This window comes from Sphaerodactylus townsendi, linkage group LG03 (assembly GCF_021028975.2).
Source record: "Sphaerodactylus townsendi isolate TG3544 linkage group LG03, MPM_Stown_v2.3, whole genome shotgun sequence".
Classification (NCBI taxonomy): domain Eukaryota; kingdom Metazoa; phylum Chordata; class Lepidosauria; order Squamata; family Sphaerodactylidae; genus Sphaerodactylus; species Sphaerodactylus townsendi.
The window spans coordinates 90,345,354-90,369,176 of NC_059427.1; the positions used below are offsets into that span (position 1 = coordinate 90,345,354).

Genomic DNA, 23,823 nt, shown 5'->3' on the forward strand with positions numbered 1-23,823 from the left:
CAGTCATCCTCTGTGGCTGGCTGTGCATGCCTGTACTGCCTGACTAAGTAGCCACCAACAGGGAAATTAGCCCCTGCTTGCTACAGCTGAGGGTGACTCAGTGAGGGTGACTTATCCTGCACTATGATTTCCACTGGGGACTGGGCTTGGCTGTGCCCCAGTCACTCACTGTGGTGACATGCTTGTCTGGGCAGCAGAGCAAAACAGTGCAGCTTTGATTCCCAAACCTCCCCCCACCTCTTCTGGGAGTTTAGAACAGGGCCAAGGAGGACCCATGCTCCCACAGAAGAGCCTGAATGCTGTCTGGAAAGTCATGGTGGAAAAATGTCAGAATATAAAGGCAGGTGATAAACAAATTCTGCAATCCAGCAAGCATGCATCCCGACTGCCCTCCCAAAGCAGCTCCAAACCTGTCACCCTTGTTGCTGGTACATTACTAGTGTTGCTTTTGTGGGAGGCACAAGTCCCATCACCCCAACAGTTGGGTTGGCTCTTCTGATTCCAGACAGCCATACCTGGAGGTGGCTTGAAGGGAAACTTGGCTTCTAGAACCTCCATATCTGTTGATTCTGGTCTTCGCAATAGGTACTTTTACATTTAAGTAAAATGTTCATTCTAGACTTATCCCTTTTCTCTCTATTGAATGAGGGTTGGGTGGGGGTGCAGTTCAACTCGGGCTGCAAAAAACCTCAAGCCAGCCCTGCATAGCCACATCTATGACTCAAAACTAACCATTTCTAAAATGCCTTTGTTATAGTTACTGAATTATCATGATCACTTCCATGTTTATTTATCTCCAATGTTGCAATAGTACTTTCAATATTCTGACTCACTGTATATAGCAGTGATGGCGAACCTATGGCATGGGTCCCAGAGGTGGCACTCGGAGCCCTCTCTGTGGGCACGCGCACACAGAGTTCGTTATGTGGGGGTGGAAAATCACCCCCCATACACACATACACTTATCTAGGCTGGCCTGGGCAACTGAGCATGACGTGCACACACTGCGGTGAGCAGGGAGGACTTGGCTGGCGGGCTTGGTGCCTGTGCTCCGGGTGGTTGCTGCCCGAGGGAGCGGGTGGTGCAGAGGAGGCAGAGATGCTTGAGAGGCACAGAGCGGTGCACATGGGACTTGTTGGAGGCTAGATGAGGCTGGCGCCTCATCGAGCGGGTGGGGCGGAGGAAGAGGGAGCCAATCAGTTTTTTCTAAACTAAAACCTCAGTATTCAGGTTAAATTACCGTGTCAGCACTTTGCGATAAATAAGTGGGGTTTGGGTTGCAATTTGGGTACTCGGTCTCAAAAAGGTTCGCCATCATTGGTATATAGCATTTCGTAGCAGGGCTTTATTTTTGGTAGGTTGAATCTAGACAAGAAATTGCTGCCAGCCCAGACTTCCCAGTGGCAAACAGAAAGTTGCATCCGGTCCGTCACCTAACCAGACTTTTTAGCATGTGCACACACACAAACATACATGCGTATGAGGTAGAGCATTCCTTTGGAAAATGATTAACTGAAGACATTCCAAGAGCACTTTCTGGTATGTCATTCCAGGAGTTAAACTGTAATGCCTTATTCCTTGCTGGGCAATGAAAAAACATTGATCCTGTTTGCTCAGCATAAGTAAACAGGAGAATGGCTGACCATACAAGCTCTGCAGATGACTGATTTATTAAATCAATTAACCAGCATACTTAATGTGGGCACTTGCAAGGAGAATCTTTTATACAGTCATTGGGGTTATTTTAAAAGGAATATTTTTATGATCATCGTAAGTCATATGAGTACACATTTCTTTTAAGGGAAGTTGGAAGTCTGAGCCTTTTCCTTTCATGTTTATGTAAGTAAATGGGGCATGCTGGTAATGAAATTCAATATACTCCTTTGCAATCATATTGTAAAACATCCAGAATGTGAGAACGTCTTCCTCTATATTTGGACTGGAGGTTTCTATTTTCAAGTATGCCCACCACATCCCTGTAGAAAATCTCTTCAGCAGTCAGATGTCGAAGTACTTGCAATACAGTTAAATGCACAAAAGCACACGCTATTCTTCCTTTTAAATTACCTTTATTGTTCAAAACTTCCACAAAACCTAAGCAATGGCCTCCTGCTTTGCAAACATCCATAGCCATTTGTCCGATGACACATTTTAAGTCTTATTTTAAATTTGAACCAGTTATCCCTTGCTGGCAATGTGTAGAGCAGTCTCCTGCTAAAAAAAGCCAACCACACCCAAAACCAACCCACTGAACAGGATTGTGGGGGGGGGGGCATTTTGTGCTGCCATAAGATGGATGATCTGAGAAAGTTTGATTCTATGGGTTGTAAGCCCTGTGCCTGCAGAAACCATGAGTTGGATCCAACCCATTGTCCTGATTTCTGGTTAGCTCAGCTCCATCTCCTTCTCTACTTAGAAATCCAGATTTCTAAACATCTGGATAAGGCGTCAAGTTCTGTTTTAGCAATATTACTTTTCCAAGGTTTGTAGCCACTATCTCCCATTGTAACGATTGCTGTCCACAAAAAAGCACCAAAATGTGTGTGTGAGCTTAAAGTGCTGTCATGTCATAGCTGACTTGTGGTGATCCCAGCAAGAGGCTTTCAAAACAAGTGAGAAGCAGAGGTGGTTTGCTATTGCCTTCCTCTGCAGCATCTGCCTTGGTGGTCTCCTTTCCAAGTACTGACCCTGTTTAACAAACAGGATCTGATGAGATCAGGCTCTACCAGGCTCCCTTCCCTTCCCTCCATCAAATCACATATCACAGTATTAACTAAACTGGAAAAACAGAATGTCTTCCTGACCTTAGTTGTGATGCTGTCCTTCAGATTACAGGTCAAAATAAATAATATTTTGGATTTTTAAAAATAGAAGCCTAATATATTTTTGCACCTTTCCTCCAAACTAGCACCTTCTGTGCCATGGAATAATTTCACCAGTATGCTATAGAATTCATATCTCTATCCAGAATATCAAAGTTCAAGGAATGTAACAGATTCCTCTTAGTAAGGGAACATTTTGAGTAAAACACTGCAGATGCTTGTCTGTTCCTGGATCTATGAGATGTTGTGGAGAACTTTTAAACATTAGAGGTGTACCACCCAGAGGGACATGTGGGGTCACATGTCCCCGGGTGCCAAACCAATTTTATCACGTGGGGGCACAAAATCGCATCCTCTCGTCCCACCAGTGGCGCAGGCAAGCAGGAATTGGCGGCATCCCTCCGTTGTCAATGCTCTCATAGCAGCAGCACCAAGAAGCAGCTCAGAAGCAGCAACTTCATGCCAGGGGCCCCACCATGCCTGCTTGTAGGCTAACCAGTCAGGGCATCGCCCCTGCAGCAGTCCTCACAACAGCGGCAGTGACAGTGGGAGCTTTGGCGGCTGTTGCTGCTGGTGTCTCCTCTGCCTGGAGATTCAGCCTGCGCTCTTCTCACCATGGAGCTGGCAGCAGGGCACACGAAGGGACGGCCGGCTTCCTGGCACTGGGGAGCTCGGTGAAGCAGCCAGACTAGGACCAGGTGAGGTGGGCAGGGGAACAGCCACCGGGGGCCACACGGCCTGGGGTAGAGCAGCAGGGAAGAGTGGGCAGTGGCGTGCTGCTTGGGGGGCAGGGGTGAGGAGACCTCAATTGTTGGAGCCTACCAAGGTGAGACGCTGCTGCACTGACCTCTCGGAGATAAGCAAGAGCCATCCAGCCCAGGCTGTGCATGTAGTGCAGAGGACGGGCTGGCTGGTGTCACCCTGCTGCAGACAGGGACACCCCACCCCACCCCACTCCACTCCCAGTCCTCTGATCCTTATCCCTCGGAGCCAGTGGAGCAAATCAGCAGAAGGGCAGGAGGTTGCAATTCCGCATGCCTCTTTATTCAATTAGCCCAAGAGTGCCACTTTCTGACTTGTTTCTTCTCTTTGAGCATCGCTTCCCTTTGATCCTTGTCTGGCTCCAATGCGGCGGGACAGCTGAAGTATGTTTGCAGCCGCCTGAGAAGTAGGAGCACAATTTGAGGGGAGGGAGCAAATTTGGGGGGACCCAGGGGGTGCCATTTTAGTTCTTGCCCTGGGCCAGGGTGCACCATTTTAGCTTTTGCCCTGGGTTCCATTTTGTTTAGGTACACCTCTGTTAAACATTGGGGTGGGGGGACCATGGATTTTGATAGTAGTTGCCAATCATACAACTGTATGTTGTAAATACTACGTGTTTAGCAAATAGAAATAATAGTATGTGATGATGACAACTTGGGGTCCGATTCCCATTTTGCAAAGTGGTAAATCTGTTTTAATATACTGTAAATAGTTTTTATTAAATTATGGGAGTGAGAATTTCATTAGAATAGCTTCTTCTGTATCAGAAATATATAAATCTTCAAAAGAAATGAGAGTTTGGTTTAGGGCTACATGAAGGATAAACTATAAAAACAACAGCAGCCTGTGGGAAACATCAAAACCAATGAGGTCCAGCAGATAGAGAGTTTGATCTCTGTGTGGTACACTCCAGTTAAAATCCAGTTTTTAACTATATACTGAGTGGGGAAATTTGAGAAAATTACTCCTTTTCAGTTTCATTTCCACATCTGTAAATTAGTGTTTAAATGTAAACTTTAACTCACAAGGCTATGGTAGATTAACAAGCTTCAGACTCTAAAACACTTTAGCACTTTTATACTGCAACCTTATATAGAAATTACAAGACTTAAAAGTGGAGTCACTGCACATAACTGTCCTATAAAAAGTTGCTTTATGTAACATTAGTAATGATTGGATACGTGTTCTTCATTCTGATGGCAAATGTGATGCATTGTATTGTCGAAGGCTTTCACGGCCGGAATCACTTGGGTGCTGTGTGGTTTCCGGGCTGTATGGCCGTGTTCTAGCAGCATTCTCTCCTGACGTTTTGCCTGCATCTGTGGCTGGCATCCTTTGAAGATGCCAGCCACAGATGCAGGCGAAACGTCAGGAGAGAATGCTGCTAGAACACGGCCATACAGCCCGGAAACCACACAGCACCCAATGTGATGCATGAATGTTAAAAAATCCAGTTCCTCTACCCACCCTTATTAAACTATACAGGACTATTTCATTCAGAAAGCTGGAAAACTATGTTTGGGTGCCCAGGAAGACTGGATGTTTTGAGACAGCAAACCACTCAGCTGATTGATAAAATTTATTCACCAATTGTAATAGCTTCTATAGCCATCAGGGGGAGCTTTGATATCACTAATTCTCACTGGTTGCTATGCCATGGCGCACTGAACAGGGTTTTAGTAAAAACCCTGAGTTTGTTCTGCTGGGTTTGAGTTGTTATGGTTTACTCCTAAGTATCCCATTGTAAAATGATGGTTAGACACATCCTAGGAAAGGCAGGTGCATTAAAAAAATCTAGTGCATCCTTTCTTCAACGGAAGGAATCAGACAAGCAGTCTCAGCAGCCACATTTATCTAAGATGGTTGGGGCATCTGTATGGACCAAAATGTGCCCTTTACTTTCATACTGTGGAAGCCCCTCAAGTGCTAAAATAATTCATGTGTTCTCAAAATCAAAGATATGTCAATCAAGTGAGAAACCTGTAAATAAAACGAGGATGAGTCAATGATTTTAAAAGATTTGAATGTAAGGCAATACTTCTGGCTCCGCTATCAATACAACTTTTATCACACCTGAGTGACAATCTGTACTGCCAAACTTTCTCTTCCTTCTAGAGTGCTGTTAACTATATGAGGTCCAACCTCTTCCTAATGAGTCTGGTTGCTTTAAATGTGAATAAAGCCATATTAAAGGAAGAAGAATATTTTGTTCAATGGTACTCAATAGTTCAAAGCAGCTTCCCTTTCTGAACATCAGAGTCACTTCCAGAGTAAGAACTCAAAAGGTTTTCTTTTCTCAAGCTAGAAGCTATAACCAGTAACTTTTTCTAGGACCTGAGGGGAAAAAGTCATTTTGGTAGACTGGGTTAAATCAAAGGTTTGACCCCAGAACACACCCAGCCACAGTCCAATGCTGTCACAGTAACAAGCATATACTCATTTTCTAGGCAATACAAAATTAGATACCTTTGATGGGGCTTTTTAATGGGTTTTGGAAAGGTAATTTTTGGGTCAAATGGCTACTTTGGGTCTGGGGCGGATCACTGGGAAAAAAGGAATTGGATTCTTTCTTCCTAGTCTTCTTCAATGATTTAAATAATCCTGCCAAAGTTTCTATTAGCTCTGTGTAAGGGGATAACAGGTATAGTTCTTGAACTTTGCCTTTCCATCTATGGAACTAACCATAAGGGGGGGGGGGCATTTCAAACAAGAAGGAGAATTTAGCAAGTACTTGCTTCATATTGAGAGACTATCTGGGCTCCTCCGAAAGGTAAAGATCCCTGATGATGCACTAGTTCTCTACATGTTCCTAATCTAGTATAACTGCTTTGAATACTGTGGCCTTTCTGATTTCATTCTTCCAGGTGGTTTACAGAGTGATCGCATGGTCTTATGCCCCATTGGTGAAAACAACAAATGGAGTAAGTATAGCATTGTACTGTCGAAGGTGTTCATGACCAATTTAGGATTGGAGAAATTCCAAGAGATTCTGAGAATGAGACCTGCGGAGGGACCTCAGCAGGATATAATGCTATAGAGACCAGCCTTAAAAGCAGCCATTTTCCCCCAGGGGAATGGATCTGTCATCTGGAGATCAGTTGTTATTCTGGGAGACTTCCAGATCTCACCTGGAGGTTGTCAACCCTATTTCCTGACTATAACTTTCCTAAAAGGAACGGAGTCAGTGACTGAGTTACCATGGCTGCCAGCACAGCCAGATATACCTGCCTTGCCAGCTTTGTGGCAACACAAGTTTCATCTGTGCCACCACATCAAAACCCTGTATCTGCGTGGAATTTCCAGCAGGATCTTTCTGTAGGAGAACAACAAAAGCAGATATACTGTGCTGCCTTTTGTGCATGGGACCTGCACGGGATCCTGTTGGGCACAGATAATGATTTGACACACCATGAAAGCCATTCTGCTCAGTTGCCTAAATCTGTATATATAATGTGAGCAACAAACCAACTAAATCTTCATAAATGTGTAAATGAATAAAAATAGTGGGGAACAAAACATCATTCTTTGTTTTCAAGGACACACATGGGCTACAGAGTGCAAAATCTTAGAAGAAGCATCTCCTCTTGGTCATTGTAACAAGTGCCTGCCAACTTGGTATTAAAAACATTTAAGAATCTTTTTGCCTGGATAATTAACAAATGTTTAATATGCCCCCTGAATCTAGGATAATCAGGTATGTTGTAGTCAGCCCAAAGGAAAGCCTTTCATAGTTATAGAGCCACCATGGCAAAAGTCTCTCGCAAAGGCTACCCACCACACTTCTGAAGGGTCTTAGAAGATAGGATCATAGTTGAAAGGAACCATATAGGCCATCTAATACAATCCTCTACTCAATGCAGAATCAGCCTAAAGCATTCCTGAGAAGTTCATCCAGCCGCTGCTTGAAAACTGCCTGTGAGGTGGAACTTACCACCTCTCTGGACAGTAATTTCAACCTCATTATTGCAAGTCCTATCCTCTGCTGCCAACATCTCCCTACTTTCATGTAAATGACAGCCTTTCAAATACTTAAATAGAGCAGTCATGTCCCCACTCAACCTCCTTTTCTCCAGTTTAAACACTACCAGGTCCCTCAGCTTTTCCATGTCAGGCTTGGTCTCCAGGCTGCTGATCATCCTCACTGTTCTCCTCTACCACAGGCGGAGCTACCAGGGAGCTGGGGGGTTCGCATTGCACCAGGAGAGTGCCTGGGGCGTAAAATCGTCTCCCCCCATGGCACCCCCTTCCCCCCTCACAGCACACCCCCCTCCCCCACATACACTTACCTTTGTGAAACTGCAGCCTGTTCCCTTTAGGCTGAAAATGGCCTGGTGGGAACTATACTTTCCACCAGGCTGTTTTCAGCCTGAAGGGAACAGGCCATTTCTTCAGCCTGCACTAAGGTAAGGGGGGGGGGGCAGGATGCTGCAGGGTGGGGGGGGGAGAAAACACAGAGTGCTCACCAGGCGCACTCTGGCCCAGCTATGCCTCTGTCCTCTACACCTGCTCCATTCTGTCCATATCCTTTCTAAAGGGAAGATTCAACTTGACCAATGTGGTATACAGAGGGATAATGAAATTCAGTCCACCAGTTTACCTGAGTAATAAGTAGCCCCATTTTGCTTGTGGCACAGCAGATCTGTTTGTGTTGCATGTTCTGATATAGACACAATGGCAATGCAGTGTAGATAGTCTGTGTTCACACAAAAATGGCTATATGAATGTAGAGGTGAATGCATATCCATATCAAAACACCATGTGTTGTATTATTAGGACATAGTGCTTTATTGACATATGAGTCTCTCTGGTTCTAAACCAAATCCTTTTTTCAGAGGATTTTCATTTTTTCAAGGTTTGTCAAGAATTCCAGCATTTTAATGGATCACATGGATTTAATACCAAATTATTAATTGTGCAGATGAAGTTTGAAGAGCCATTGTATACCTGGTTATATTACAGCCAATAGAGAATTACCTTTAAGCTGTACAGCATGTCTTCCCTACTATGGTGAAGTGCCTTTGATAAAAACTCATTTTTAAAAACCCTTGGCTGTGGAATTAAGTCAGAGAATTGTGGCTACTTGAGTACACAAAGCTAGGCTATTGAGACATGGCTGACAGGTCATTTATTACCTTGGCCTAATTGTGCCTCTCCTGTTCTTTGCATACTGACACCAGGTCAAATTTCTGAAATACTACAAGAGATTGTTGTCATGGGACTCTCTTTGAAAGCTGCCAGAATCATGAGGCAAACACCACACCCATGCTTTTGAACATGACTACTTTCCATTTCACCTCATAAACATGAAACTTTTTTAAAAAAAAACCAGAGGTTTGCTATGGAACAAACCCCAAGGGCTTTGATCAGTGTATTCTTTATCTTGGGTGACACATCTAATTTCTAGTTTTATGTGTATAAAACCCTGCTGTATCCTTTTTCCTCCTAATAGCTCCTGACTTCTATGAAAATGATCAAATCTTCATAGTGCAAAAACCAGGTAAACTGAAGGAGGTGAGAATTGTACCCATCTCCCCATTATTCTCTTCAAGCAATCTTATAGTTAGTTGCCCTTTCCATTTTCTTTGGCAGAGGACTTATTCCAGTTGAATATCAGCCATAACTTTTGTGGTCAACTGGGACAAAACTACATTGTATGGACATTTCTTCCTTAGCTTGGATCCTATGCACGATCATTGAAAGGTGCTGGAAGAGGTTGAACTTACCACCTTCCACTTGGCCTAGCATGCTGAGTACTGATAAAGTCATGATAGGACTTGGCTGACCCAACACAATACAGGCCACTGCAGTGAGGAGTTGGTGGCTGGCAAAACTGAGGAGGGAGCCTTTTCTGTTAGACCCTGAAGAACAGACTCATAGACAGAGGTGTAACTCCAAGGGGAAATGGGTGCGCACGATGCACTGGGCACGCACCCCTGTGGGGCATGGTGGGGGCGTGGCGTGGCGGGGGTGTTCTGGGGCAGAGCGGGGGTAGAGGACGCACTGATGCACCGGGCGTTTTTCCCTCTTGTTACACCTCTGCTCATAGATCCAACCATTTATCCTTACATTTGTTCTCCTGTTCAGATGTTCCGTAGTTGAAGTGTATCTATCCTTCATTAGTCTTGACTCAACCTGAATTTAACCAGGCCCATGGTTGAGGGTTACCCATTTCTCTTGAATCTTTTCTCCAATTTAAATTTCCTCCTCCTGAGTGAAATGCTGTGGTTGTCGATCAGAATTTGGCTTGTAGGACAGAATTATCCCACTTCCTCACTTCATCTGTAGGCTCTTCCCTTCCTTAAATGTTGCCCCCCTTAAATGCTGTTCAGGAGTACCCCAGTAATCATAAAAGGTGTAATATGATATCTGAAGTAGAAGTAAATCAGCAAAACTCATCCCACACCCAGAATTCTGTCTATGGTAACACCTTGCATTAGAAATAGACTGCAGAATCCAATTAATTGCTTTCCTATTGTGGGCCAAGAAGATTTAGCTCAGGAAAAATGGCATGTGGGAAGCAGGTAACCCCCTCCCTTCTTCACTGCCATGGTTCCAGTCCAATTCAGACACCTTCCAGAACAATTCAGGTGCCTTGCTAGTAATAGAAATTAAAAATCTGATCAAAAATCTTCAACATATAATTGTACTGAGCCTAGCTTCAAGGTGAGGCCTGCAGTTCTCCAATAATTGCAACAGATTTCCAGACCACAGAGATCGATATCCCTAGAATACATGGTAGCTTCAGAGAATGGACTTTATGTCATCACATCCTTGATCTTCCTTCCCACCTTCTTCCTCAAGTGCCACCTTCAAATCTTCAGGAATCTTCCAAGTTGGAGTTGGCACCCCCAGTTGAGCTCTCATAAAGACACTGAAGGCTGCTGGTGGGAGGTTTAGGTGATTGTTTGCTTCTCTATCTTATAAAAATACACTGCACTAAGAAAACAGGCAGGGTGAGGCTACAAAATGTCTCTTCCACACTGACATTTTGTTTTAATAAAGAAGAGCATTTAATCATCCAGCTCTCCACCTGAATTCCAAAGTGGTACAACACAGATACAGGTTGGCCACCTCAGTCAGAAGCTAAACTAGGCCTAGATTTCATGACTCCCTACAGGCTTAATGTTACCAGCCTAACTACAACGAAGGGGCTTTGGCTTTTGTTGTTTGCTCAGCTGCTTTCCATTCTTCGAAGGAGGGTCTTTGCCAGATCTTCATCAAGTGAAATACAGCTAGAATAAAGAGAATGTCAGTCATGAGACTGTCAGTCCATGTAAGGAAATAAGCCAAAGAATTTAAGATAAGCTGTTAAAGGTACCATTGTTTACAGTAGAAGAAACTTCTGCATTGAAATCAGTTGAGCTTAATGCTGCTTGGCTTCAGCTGGATGGTAGCCCAGGTTTCTAGCCCTCAGCTTTGTAGAAAAAAAAGAGCAAATGCAAACAGGACCTTGGAAGTCCTGCTGCCTCTGTTGTGATCTTTGGAGGTAAGCAGAGTAGCTTTTTGAGACTAGACATTTGCTGTGATGGCAGCCAGTCTTCGAAGCAGGGATTCAAAGTGCTGCTGTGTGCTCCCAGACTAAGATATTCTCTGGTACCCCACTTGTTGCTCCACAATACTCACCCCAAACAAGTCATACTACTTGCTCTTAGCATGAATAGTCTTAGTAATAGTCAACCTGTGAACACTGTACTTTTTCTCATTCCGCTCATCACATCACATTTCTTTTCCATCTCTCCACCAAGGAGGTGCACCTATTGAGCCAGCACGGTGTAGTAGTTAAAAGCAGGTAGACTGTTTTTGATTCTTCTTTCACTCCCAACAACAGACACCCTTGTGGAGTAGGTGGGGCTGAGAGATTCTCCACTCCTCCAATTGAGCGGCAGAGTCTTTGTTGTTGAGTCAGATTTGTTTCCCCACTCCTACATTCTGCTGGGTGACCTTGGACCTGTCACAGTTCTCTCTGAACTCCCTCAGCCCCACCTACTTCACAAGGGTGTCTTTGTGGGAGTGAAAGGCAAAGGAGTTTGAATGTTCCTTTTGAGTCTCCTTGCAGGAGAGAAAGGTGGGGTATAAATCCAAACTCTTCTTCTTCCTTCTCCCACAATTATGCTTACAACAGCTCTACGAACCAGGTTATCACAAGATTATACTTGGTCTTTGGAATCTTATCACTTTAGGTCCTTCCCCCGGATGCCCTTATTTGGATCCCCCCTCCCGCCAGACATATTTTAAGACTCTGATTTTTCCTATTCAAGTTCCAATTTTAAAAGGGGTTTACTGTTGTTAACAAGAAAAAAGGGGGGGGGGCTGAAGGACTACTTATCATAGTTTCAAAAACCATTGTTAAATACCTTAGTATTCCATGTCCTATCACGAACTTATATCCTTTTGATTTGTAATTCCGTTTTGAAATGCCAGTAGACACACCTGATTAATTTTCCACACTGCCACAATCCATATGGGGGATTACTGAGGATTTCCAGGAGAATGTTACAGTTTGTCTTACAGACATTAACAAGTTCATGATAAGCAACTCTGAATCTGAGGCAGGGATGCAGTCAGGATCAGATGGTGAATCTGTTAATTTTAGGGGAAAGTACCATTTTAGAAAATGTCCAAAGAACATGTAATGAAATTGCCTGACTTAAATGCCACTTCAAACGTAAGTCACAGTATCCAAGAGATATACTAGATAATCTATAGGATTCAGGGTGTCAGCAATACATAGTTTTCACAAAATTTTCTCTTACATCGGTTAAAATAAATGTTCAATATAGTTGTCTCCATACCCATTCTAAAATATATTTTGGCAATTCTAAATATAGCATTTTATTTCAGTTTCCAATATATCTGGGAGTTGATCTTGGTAATTCCATTAAGAATTTATAGATCCCCAAAAGACAACTGCCTCATATTTCCTCTGTTATCATATGTCTAATTTGTAGAATCTGGAAGAAGGTTTCAATTTAAAAGGTTTTATGAACCGAGGCCTTGGGGAGCAATATACTTTTATTTAATTGACGATTCTCCTCAGAGCTGGAACAAAGTTTTTTAGACCCTTTCCCAATATATAATTCAATCTCGAGAAAGGCATGGAGGCTGGATGAGGGGTGTGAATGAGATAGAAATGGAGAAGCTTGGTGTCTGGCAACCACACACTAACAGGAATGAGAGGTAAATACAGTAAAAAGCTTCCAAAATAGGGGGAACACAATGAGAATGTGAGTGAGGACGGAGGCAAGATAGGTGATAAGCAGGGCCAGCCCAAGGATTTGTGGCAACTTGAAGTAGATCACCCAAGATGCCCTTCCCCTGCCCCTCTGCAAGCCACAATGAGGTAGGAAAGCAGTGCTCATCTGCCCTTTGCTAAGCTGTGGGGAGGCAGGGAGGTTGTGTCTGCATGGAGCAGGCCCGGGACATATGGTGTCAAATATCCCCAGGCTGCAGCCTGGGGGGGCAAAAAATCGTCGCCACACCTCTTCTCCTTCCCCCCAGGTCCATATACTGATTTCAAGACCTGGTGCAAAAAAATGTTTGGTCATGGTGGGGGAGGGCGGCCACCCATGTGGGGGTGGGGGTGCAGAAAATTCAGATTTTGCACCAGGCAACATTTTCTCTAGATACGCCTCTGGCATGAAGTATAGGTTAAAAGGGTTTCAACCTCCATGCATGAAACAATAGGCAGCAATGAAAACCAGGGAGGGATTTTTGATGAGTGCATATGTAACCTCCTTCTGTGGGTTCTGTGGGGCAGAACCTGGAATGAGTTGCAAAGAACCAAATTTAAACAACAAAATGGTTTACTTTTCTTTACAATTAACACTTTTAAAACATCAACATTTAACGTTACAATTCAAGGTCCTGTTCAGGTTGCATTTCAAGTCCTTCTATTTACAGTCTACTGATATTGCCAAGTCCAAATCTTCTTTGCAAGTTGGCTGGCTCCTGAAGACTCCAAGGGCTTGATGAACAGGTTGCAACATGATGAAGGTCTCCAGGAGAACTCTCACCCATTACAACCACAAAAGAAAACCCTGAAACAATAAACTCCAACATTTACAACACAGCAAAACAACAACTACCTTCCCAGTAGTTCCCAACAATATTGCAAATTACCTTAACAAGGTGTTAAGGGCTTATAGAAATCAAGGTCCGAGTCTGGTACCCTTGTCTTCTCCAAAGAGCTCTGAGTTCTGCAGCATTCTGCTTCCCTTCAGACTCCACCCCTTTCTGGGCCAACCCATTCTGGGCATGGGGGTTACACATAGAAGTGCCAGCATATGCTTACAGAGTTCTTTGTATTCCAGATCTATGGCTTGAAGATTACTTCATCCCTCCTGGGGTCAGAATCAGGAGTTTTCTTTTTTATGTTTTAAAGGACGCAGAAAATGATCATATCATGAATCACTGAAATCATTATCCTATGCTAGTGTCTACAACAGCTACCACCTGGGCAGAACTGTGCACACAAGCTTAAGAGAAAAATAGAGATCTTTGTTGCTTTTAAAAAAAAAATATGTTGCTGATACCATTTTTCCACTTTGTATTCTGGGACAAGATGTTATTTCAGATGAGAAATATTACAAACTTCAGTAGCAAACAGAAGACAACATAGCACACATTGTTCAGCTGGTAACAGAATATCATCTATGTCTATAACTGTGCAAGCTGCCAGGAAAAAAGTATGCTCCATGCTGATGAGAGGCACACTTATATTAAAAAGTTCAGAGAGAAATGTGAGTGATGAATCACTGAATGAACGCAGTAATTAGACATTCAAATTAAACATTTTAGCGATGCTGTTTTCCAGAATCAGAGGCCGCCATGTGGCCTGGTGACAGGTTTTTTCCCATCTGCTCATGTAATTTCCACTCCACTCTAGAAGGAAAAACCTTTTTCACCCTATCTGTGGGTACAGAAGCAAAACTGCATGTGCAGGATCCTAAAATCTAAGGGAAAGGATAATTGTAGTATGATGATGACTGAAATCCTCACCTGGTATAAAAAGATAGCGTTAATCTGAAAAGTCAAATGCTGTGAAATTAATATGCATCTCAGCACCCTGCCTTGGTAAGGACCATCATTACAAATTAAATGAGAAATGTTCAAGACAAAATTATTTTTTTCAAAGGCTTACTTTGCTGTTGGCCCAATCATTTGGAATAAACCTTTGTTTGCTTTTAAATAAATTCCTGAGTACTTGAAACAATTTTTGTACTCAAATTATGTTTTTAAAGGCATTTTAGGCGTAGAAATTAAATCTCTATTTATGTTGTCCTGAGGTTTTCTGCTGTTCTCTCAATGTATTGTGGAATTATGTACTCACTCTTGTTGTAGTCATTACTGTAACCATTGGAGGCTAAGGCTTATTTTACACTGTTTAGATATATGGATGGTTGTAGCTTGTGCTGTGCTGAACAAGCAGGTGGTACACTGTACTGCTAGACTCCCATTATGGAATTGCAGTCTGGAAATTATTTATTTCATCTAAATATTTGTATTCTCCCTTGTCTCCTTACTCAAGCTGATGGGCACCTGCATGCCGGGACAGTGAGCCTGGCTGTGGCTCTTCGACCATGCTGGGTCGACGCCCCTAATGAGGCTGGAAAGGCAAAAAAGCTTCCCCTCCACCCAAAAGCCCCTGTTGGCTGTAACAGACTTAGACCACTCTCTTGGGTGCTGTAAGGATATGTGGGGTCATATGTCCCATTTAATCATGAGGGGGGGGGCGCAAAATCGCTCCCACACTACCCCGGTGGAGAGGCACCGCCACCAGTCTCCTTTCCTCTTCCCTTTTATCCCTTTCTGGCCTTCTTCTATCCAGCCTCTCTCTCCAATTAGTGTGCCCTGTCCTTTGCTTCCTGTGGGCTCATCCAGCCAGTGCCTCTGCAGAGGGCTCTTCCACCCTGCCCACTGAGGGGGCCGTCTGGGGTGGAGACCGGCTGTAGCCTTGCCTCCACCACATCATATTGCCCTGCGGTGGTCTGTTGGCCTCCCAGCTAAGCCTGACCAGCCCTGCGCAGTGGCAGTCTGTGCTGCCCCCGCAGCTCTCCAGCCACTCTTTGCCAGCCTATTGGGACACTATGTGGAACTGGCCTCCTCTTCTCCCCATGCCAGCTGCTGCAGCCGGCTCGCCTGCTCGAGATGAGTCAGCGCAGGGTGAGGGAGGGCTGGGTGGCAAGTTCAGGGTGGGCAATGGAGTCGAAGGGGGCGCTATTTCGGTTCTTGGCCCGAGGACCATTTCCTCTAGGCACGCCGCTGCTGGCTGCCACGGGGAGAAAACATGTTTGGGGGACTTGGTACCCTGTAAGGCCCTCAGAGAATCTGTTCACAGCCTGCTGAGTGACTTGCACAAAATGGCAGGCGGATTCTCCCTGATGGTAGATGGCTCAGAACTTACAGTGAACAGGTGGAAGGGAGGGAAATAAAATGCCTCCAGCCTGGCTGTGTGTGTAGAAGTGGCTCCAACCTGGGATTTTGCAAAAGGATCGCTGGTTTAGCCATTTTCGAAAAAAATCCTGGGTTGAGGGAAATAAAATGGGCCAAACTCATTTTGTGAACTGGACCTGTGTGAATCTCCCCCCCCCCACACACACAAATGGTTTATATTACACCCTACACCTGTTATATTTGTCTTGTGCAGATTCCACCTTACTTAAGTGGCTTGTGGTTTACTATGAAAGACAAAAAATGTGTATTGTGGTACCCCCAAGAGAATATGAGAATGCTTAGTTTCTCACTCCTCATGAGGTGCCTAGTGGTACCTGGTGCCTAGAACTGACTGCTAATCAAAGCACCTCCTTCCATCTTTGCTGGGCTTTGGGGTCATATGTTTGCTTTCCACAGCAGAGTTAACACCAGAGCATAAGTACCCAGAGTCCAAAGCACAAAGGTGTTCCAGTCAGGGCTGCTGCCTGTTACTTTCAATTTCCTCAGAATCTTAAAGTTAGAAGTATGTGCAGAACAGACTGCATAAATTGCTCTGTGAGTCAACGGCTTGCCAGCAGAGAAGAATTAATACGAATCGGTTGCTTACCATTCTCTTTCCCATTTCCTAGCTTAAACTGTTTCAATGACAACTAATTATTGCTTCAAGATATAAACTGCCAAGGAAAGTTTCCCCTAGACATTGGGGCAGTTTTCATAGACCAGATAATGTTAAAATACAAGAAGAATCGAAGAAAGTGAATATGGCTGTATATTATTTCAGTCCTAGCAGTGCGTATGGTTTTTAAGCACAAAGACATTTAATATGGAAACTGGCCCTCAGCCAAACAGGATTAAGAATCAGAAGTGAACTGGAGTCCAACAATATGTTCGTAGTTTGGGATTGGGGGGGGGGGAGGAGTTTCAGATGCTGTGGATCCCTGGAGGCTCCAGTCCTTTGTCTGTACACATGTCTGTCTGCTTAGTGAGCAGTGAAGTAATTCAAAAAGAAAAGAATACAAGTGCATCCAAGATTTTTGTAAAGATGATTGTTAGGAATCAAAATTTCTACAAAATGCACCTATTTTAATGCTTTTCCAATTAGTTTTATTGTTTTTTAAAAAATCTCAGAACAAGAAGGTCAGAACAGGCTTTTGTATCTCTCTGTGTGTGCTAGGGTTTTTGTTTGTTTTTTTGTCTGTTTTTTTAACATTTCACCCCTTCCAAATAACTATGGCAGAGAGTTCTCAGGCTTAATGTTCCCTTAAAACATTATGACAACATGTCCAACAGTTCACAGCAGCTGAAACCATACTTTCTGGCATGAACCTTTAAAAGGAAGAGTTTGCCAAACATCTAAAAGCATGCATGCCAGCAATGTTGTGGTTGTTTCACAAAATAATCAGATCTAATCCATGCTAACATGCTTTAATTCTGAAAGCATGAGTTGTACCACTGTGGCAAGACACATGTTTCACATCAGCTTGTAACGTACACGCCAGAACTATTATTACTAACTTCAGTACCATGTTTTGGCTTCAATTCCATTACAGCTTCCAACCCATTTGGTATCTGCTACAAATACCAGCATCCATGGCACATTTCTTTCTTTCTTTCTTTCTTTCTTTCTTTCTTTCTTTCTTTCTTTCTTTCTTTCTTTCTTTCTTTCTTTCTTTCTTTCTTTCTTTCTTTCTTTCTTTCTTTCTTTCCATCAGATGGCTCTCCGGATGCATCCAATGCCCTGGGACAAAAGCTCACTTGCTGTTTCCTCTATGAAAATATAAATGCTAGCAGTTATTAAGATCAGTCTCCAACTCAAATTAGAACATACATGTCCTTGGAAAGGCAGAGAGCAGAAGTTTTTAAAAGGTAGTTATTACATTAGGAAAACTGGAAGTTAACATTTACGCAGAAACTGTAAAACACAATGAGATTTTTTTGTGGAGAGAGAATTAGTAGATTTTGGGCTATCGAGATCGTATTTGGAATTACTCTAGAGGTACTTAAACTTCTTCACATACACACACGAGAAATGGGCTACTTTGTTTTCCTCAAGCTGAATTTGAATAAGAATTACTTATATAATTAAATCAAAAATCACTTTGATTTTGAAATTCATTGATAACTACATTGTGAGCTTGGTTACAACCAGGCCCAGGAATCTTGTTGTGAGGAGGGCTACTTATTCATTTCCCCCCTCTTTGTTGTATGTACAAGAGAGGACAGTAGATGCCTTTATGCTGTCTCACTTTCCTATTAGAACATTGCTATAATTATTCATTATTCTTGAATCATGTTTTCCATTAATATGAGTTAACGTTAGTACATGCCAGCTTCAAAACTGGCATATATCAGCTGAACATCTGTTTTCTTCTGCATGTCTTATTTTGTATTTCAGAACTTGGCAAGAGAAATGCCACAGTGTTACAATCTTCAATCTGGGTAACAGAACATTATACCCACCTTAAACCATGTTCTGGGTCATTCTCGTCAACACCTGATAACTACATGCACTGGGATGGAATTGGCTGTCTTTTTTGGAGAGCATGCCTGGTACCTCTGAGCTACTCAGTGTGTAAACCTCTAAGATGTCATCTTCTCCACAAACCAGTTGTTTTTAAAACATTATTACAAGAAGTTATTATGGGTAGACCTTGTGTTGCAGCTTTTTGGTCTTCCTTAGGATTTGCAACACTGCCTTGGGAAATGCTGGGAGATTTGGGTGATACATGGGGAGGGTGCCGTTTGTGAAGGGCGTGATGGCAAATCTGAATAATGTTATAAACTTGAGCATCACTGTGTGCAGGTTGTTTTTCTCCAGCTCCTCAATTTCTCATTTGGGCTAGGGAGGGTAATAAGTGGGAAGGTGGGCTGATAAATGGAAAGTCTTCCTCTAGCATCTGCTGTAATCTCAATGCTAGAGAAAAGTAGAAATGAAGGGGAGGAGCAGATTGTAAACCCTGCAACAGAATGAAGGGAAACAAATCTGACTTCCTTAAGTATAGAATCACCTGGAAGGTGAAAATCCTATGGTTCAATCCCCTATCTCTAAAAAAATACAAGAACAGTACTGTGAGGCTTGAAGAATTTATTTATTTATTCATTTATGGAACTAATACCCTGCCTTATACAGAAGTCTCAGGGCAGCATAGAAAATAGAAAGCTACATTAAAATCAACATCAAGTAGCATAAAACAATCATAAACACCATAAAACACTTCAAAAATATTACCCACCCACATACCCTCTCCCTCCCCAGACCGGCAGCCTCTAGAGGGGACATCAAGGGGATCAAAGGCCTGGGTGAAGAGGAAAGTCTTTGCCAGACACCAAAAATCCATAAAGGGTTGGTGCCTGACAAATTTCCAGGGGAAGGCTGTTCCTGTCTTTCATCCTTTGTTGGAAGTTAGATTACACACAATAAACAAGCTCTAAATAAAAATTCACAATAATTCACAATTTACTTTCTAGCTTTAATGATTTCTGCAAGAAAGCAATTGTGACTAGGGTTGGTCAATACTAAAAAAATTCAGTAAAATTCGGATTTGGGTATTTTGGGGCATAAAATGATTTGTATACCCGAATCCGAATCATAGCCGATTCGGATATGCCCGAAAATTCGGGTAAATCCGAAAAATTCGGGTCCGTTTTATTATTTTTTTGAATTTTTAGTGTTTTTACACGTTTTGGCCTGCAGGGGATGCAATTTTAAAGCTAGCGGCACCAAAATTTCAATATATCATCTAGAGACTGTCCTGATGATTCTCCCCAAGTTTGGTGCAGTTTGGTTCAGAGGGGGCAAAGTTATTGACCCTCAAAAGGGGTGCCCCATCCCCCATTGTTTCCAATGGAAGCTAACAGGAGATGGGGGCTACAATTTTGAAGGTCCATAACTTTGGACCCCATGAACCAAACTTCACCAAACTTGGGGAGTATCATAGGGACAGTACTTGTATGATACCCTGAAATTTTGGTGACAGTAGCTCTAAAACTGCACCCCTCACAGTCACCCAAAGAAATTTCCCCAGATTCTGTGCTCTGTAGTGGCTGGCTGGCTCCATTGCAGCCAATGGGAAAATTGTTCTGTAGTGGAGGAAGAAGTTGTGGAGTGCACATTTCTCATAGGTAAACCCACAAAACTTTCAGGGTGTCTTCCAGGGAGAGTCTCTTCATGACACCATCTCCAGGTTTTGGTGACAGTTGCTTCAAGAGGGGGGGTTCAATGTTATGGGTAGGGTCCATCTCCCACTGCCTCCCATAAGCCACAAGTTCCTCAAACCTGGATGGTGTCGTCATTCAAGGCATTTCTCCTGAAAGGATGTCACTCCTGGAACATTATTGTGACTGTACCTTGATAAATGTGCACCCCACAGCCCCTCCAACACCAAGAAATTCCCATTGACAGCAATGCAGAAGTCACTGCAGAGCACAAGGAATCTTGAGCAAATTTTTGGGGGTGCTCTGCAGGCGCATTATTAGGACTTATATCAGCACGCAAAATATCAGGGTATCATCAGGAGACTGTCCTGTTAACACCCCCCCAAGCTTGGTGCAGTTTGGTTTAGGGGGCCAAAGGTTATGGACCACTCAAAGTAGTAGCCACCATCTCCTTGAAAGGGCTCCCATTGGGAAACAATGGGGGATAGGGACCACCTCTTTGAGGGTCCATTAACTTTGGCCCCCCCCCCCCCCCCCCCTGAACCAAACTGCACCAAACCTGGGGGGTGTCAATAACCAGGGACAGTCTCCTGATGATGGGCCCCTGAAATTCGGTGCCACTAGCTTTAAAATTCCGGTTTTCATGTTTCACCCGGCTTCCCTGCACATGAAGCCTGCTGGAGTGAGTGAGCGGTGAAACACATGGCGAAAACCAGCATTTTTAAAGCTAGTGACATCAAACTTTCAGGGTATCATCAGGAGACTGTCCTGATGATACCCCCAAAGTTTAGTGCAGTTTGGTTCAAGAGGAGCCAAAGTTATGGACTCTCAAATGTGTAGCCCCATCCCTCTATCAGCTCCCATTGGAAACAATGGGGGATAGTTACTGCACCCTTTGAGGGTCCATACCTGAACCAAACTGCACCAAACTTGGTGGGCAAACATCAAGGACAGCGTCACCTGAGTGCATTACCCTGATAATTTGGTGCTGATACATCCTCAAAATCGTCCCCTGCAGGCACCCCCAGAAATTTGCCCAAAGATTCTTTTGTTCTGCAGTGACTTAGCTGTATTGCTGTCAATGGGGGGAATTTCTGGTGGGGGGGCTGTAGAGGTGCACATTTCTGAAGGTATGGTCACAAAACTTTCAGGGGTATCTTCAGGAGAGTCTCTGGATGACACCATCCAGGTTTGGGGAATTTTGCTTCAGGGGGTTTGATTCTATGGGACCCCAAAAAGGGTAGGGCCCATCTCCCACTGCCCCCTGAAGTAAAGTTCCCCAAACCTAGATGAATTGTCATCCAGAGACCTCTCCTGAAGATACCCTGAGAAAGATTTGGCCAGGTTTACCATGAAAAAATGTGCACTCCACAGCCCTCTATCCAGAAATTCCCTATTGACAGCAATGCAGCTAAGTCACTGCAAAACTAAGAATCTTGTGCAATAAATCTGGGGGTGCCTGCAGGGGGTGCATTTGTAGATGTATTGGTACCAATATTTCAGTGTATCATCAGGAGACTTTCCTGATGATGCCCTCCAAGTTTGGTGCAGTTTGGTTCAGGGGGCCAAAGTTATAGACCCTTAAAAGGGTAGCCTCATCTCCTTAGTTCCCATTGGAAACAATGGGGGATAGGGACCCTCTTTGAGGGTCCATAACTTTGGCCCCCCTGAACCAAACTGCACCAAACCTGGGGGGTGTCATCAGGACAGTCTCCTGATGATACCCTGAAATTCGGTGCCACTAGCTTTAAAAATTCCGGTTTTCATGTTTCACCGCTCCTGCACATGAAGCCTGCTGGAGTGAGTGAGCGGTGAAACACGCAAACCAGCATTTTTTAAAGCTAGTGACACCAAACTTTCAGGGTATCATCAGGAGACTGTCCTGATGATACCCCCAAAGTTTGGTGCAGTTTGGTTCAGAGGAGCCAAAGTTATGGACTCTCAAATGTGTAGCCCCCATCCCCTATCAGCTCCCATTGGAAACAATGGGGATAGTTGCACCCCTTTTGAGGGTCCATACCTGAACCAAACTGCACCAAACTTGGTGGGCAACATCAGGACAGTCACCTGATGATACCCTGATAATTTGGTGCTGATACATCTCAAAATGCGTCCCCTGCAGGCACCCCCAGAAATTTGCCCAAGATTCTTTGTTCTGCAGTGACTTAGCTGTATTGCTGTCAATGGGGAATTTCTGGTAGAGGGCTGTGAGGTGCACATTTCTGAAGGTATGGTCACAAAACTTTCAGGGTATCTTCAGGAGAGTCTCTGGATGACACCATCCAGGTTTGGGGAATTTTGCTTCAGGGGGTTTAATTCTATGGGACCCAAAAAGGGTAGGGCCCATCTCCCACTGCCCCCTGAAGTAAAGTTCCCCAAACCTAGATGGTGTCATCCAGAGACTCTCCTGAAGATACCCTGAAAGATTTGTGGGTTTACCATGAAAAATGTGCACTCCACAGCCCTCTATCAGAAATTCCCTATTGACAGCAATGCAGCTAAGTCACTGCAGAACAAAGAATCTTGTGCAAATTTCTGGGGGTGCCTGCAGGGGGTGCATTTGTAGATGTATTGGTACCAATATTTCAGTGTATCATCAGGAGACTTTCCTGATGATGCCCTCCAAGTTTGGTGCAGTTTGGTTCAGGGGGCCAAAGTTATAGACCCTTAAAAGGGTAGCCTCATCTCCTTAGTTCCCATTGGAAAGAATGGGGGATAGGGACACCCCTTTTGGGGGTCCATAACTTTGGCCCCCCTAAACCAAACTGCACCAAACTTGGAGGGTATCATCAGGACAGTCACCTGATGATACCCTGAAAGTTTGGTGCCGATATGTTTAAAAATGCGCCCCCTGCAGGCCGAAACGTGAAAAAACACCAAAAAATAAAAATGCAATTCGGCTGGTGATCTGAATCCCATGGATTCGGATCTGTTAAGATTCGGACAGCTCAGATTCGGACCCTGCTCGTCCGAATCCATCCGAATCCGTGCAGATTCGGTAAAAATCCAGATTCGGACTGTCCGAATCTCCAACCCTAATTGTGACAGTAATCTCTGGAATATGATCATTCAGCAAAATTTGGACAATGCCATCCTTATTTGTGAAGTCCTTAAAATGGATTAGGAGAAGGGTAAAGATATTACAAGGTATTGCATGTAACTGGCAATCCAAGATTTCTAGGAGATTTTGGTCCAAGTCTGCACAGATGACAGAAGTGAGGCTGTTCTATAGTTCCATGGAGAAAGTCCTCCGGTGGGGGAAGGGACCACCAGGAGAGTGCCCCCCCTCGACCTCAGTGCTCAGGCAGGTTATATAGGCACATGCACTCCCTCAGATAAGTGGGACCCAAGCTATCTACAGCTTTAAACGCCAAGCTTTAAACGTCAAGCAAGACCTTGAATCGGGCCTGGTAGCGAATAGGACACCAGTGTAGTTTCACTAATAAAAGTTACCTGAAAAAAGACTGGACATTGGGAGAAAAGTCATGGTACATGCTTTGTATGTAGGAGTATAGGCACAAAATCAATAATGCCCAGTAGTGTCTTTACACTGCCAAGTTTATGCAATCTGCCACTTGTCACACCCAGCTCCACCCACTGTATTGAACCATTTTCCTTCCAGCTGGGAGCAGGGCCAGCTGCACCCAGCAAG

At 43.9% G+C, this 23,823-nt stretch overlaps 1 long non-coding RNA gene across 1 annotated transcript in view; it reads right to left on the reverse strand.

Annotated features, from left to right (window-relative positions):
- Positions 1-17,103: 17,103 nt before the first annotated feature.
- Positions 17,104-23,823, reverse strand: part of LOC125428110 — a 35,147-nt gene continuing 28,427 nt past the window's right edge. Inside the window, exon 5 of the long non-coding RNA XR_007243771.1 lies at positions 17,104-17,783. This is a non-coding gene — a long non-coding RNA (uncharacterized LOC125428110). The remainder of the gene's footprint in view (positions 17,784-23,823) is intronic.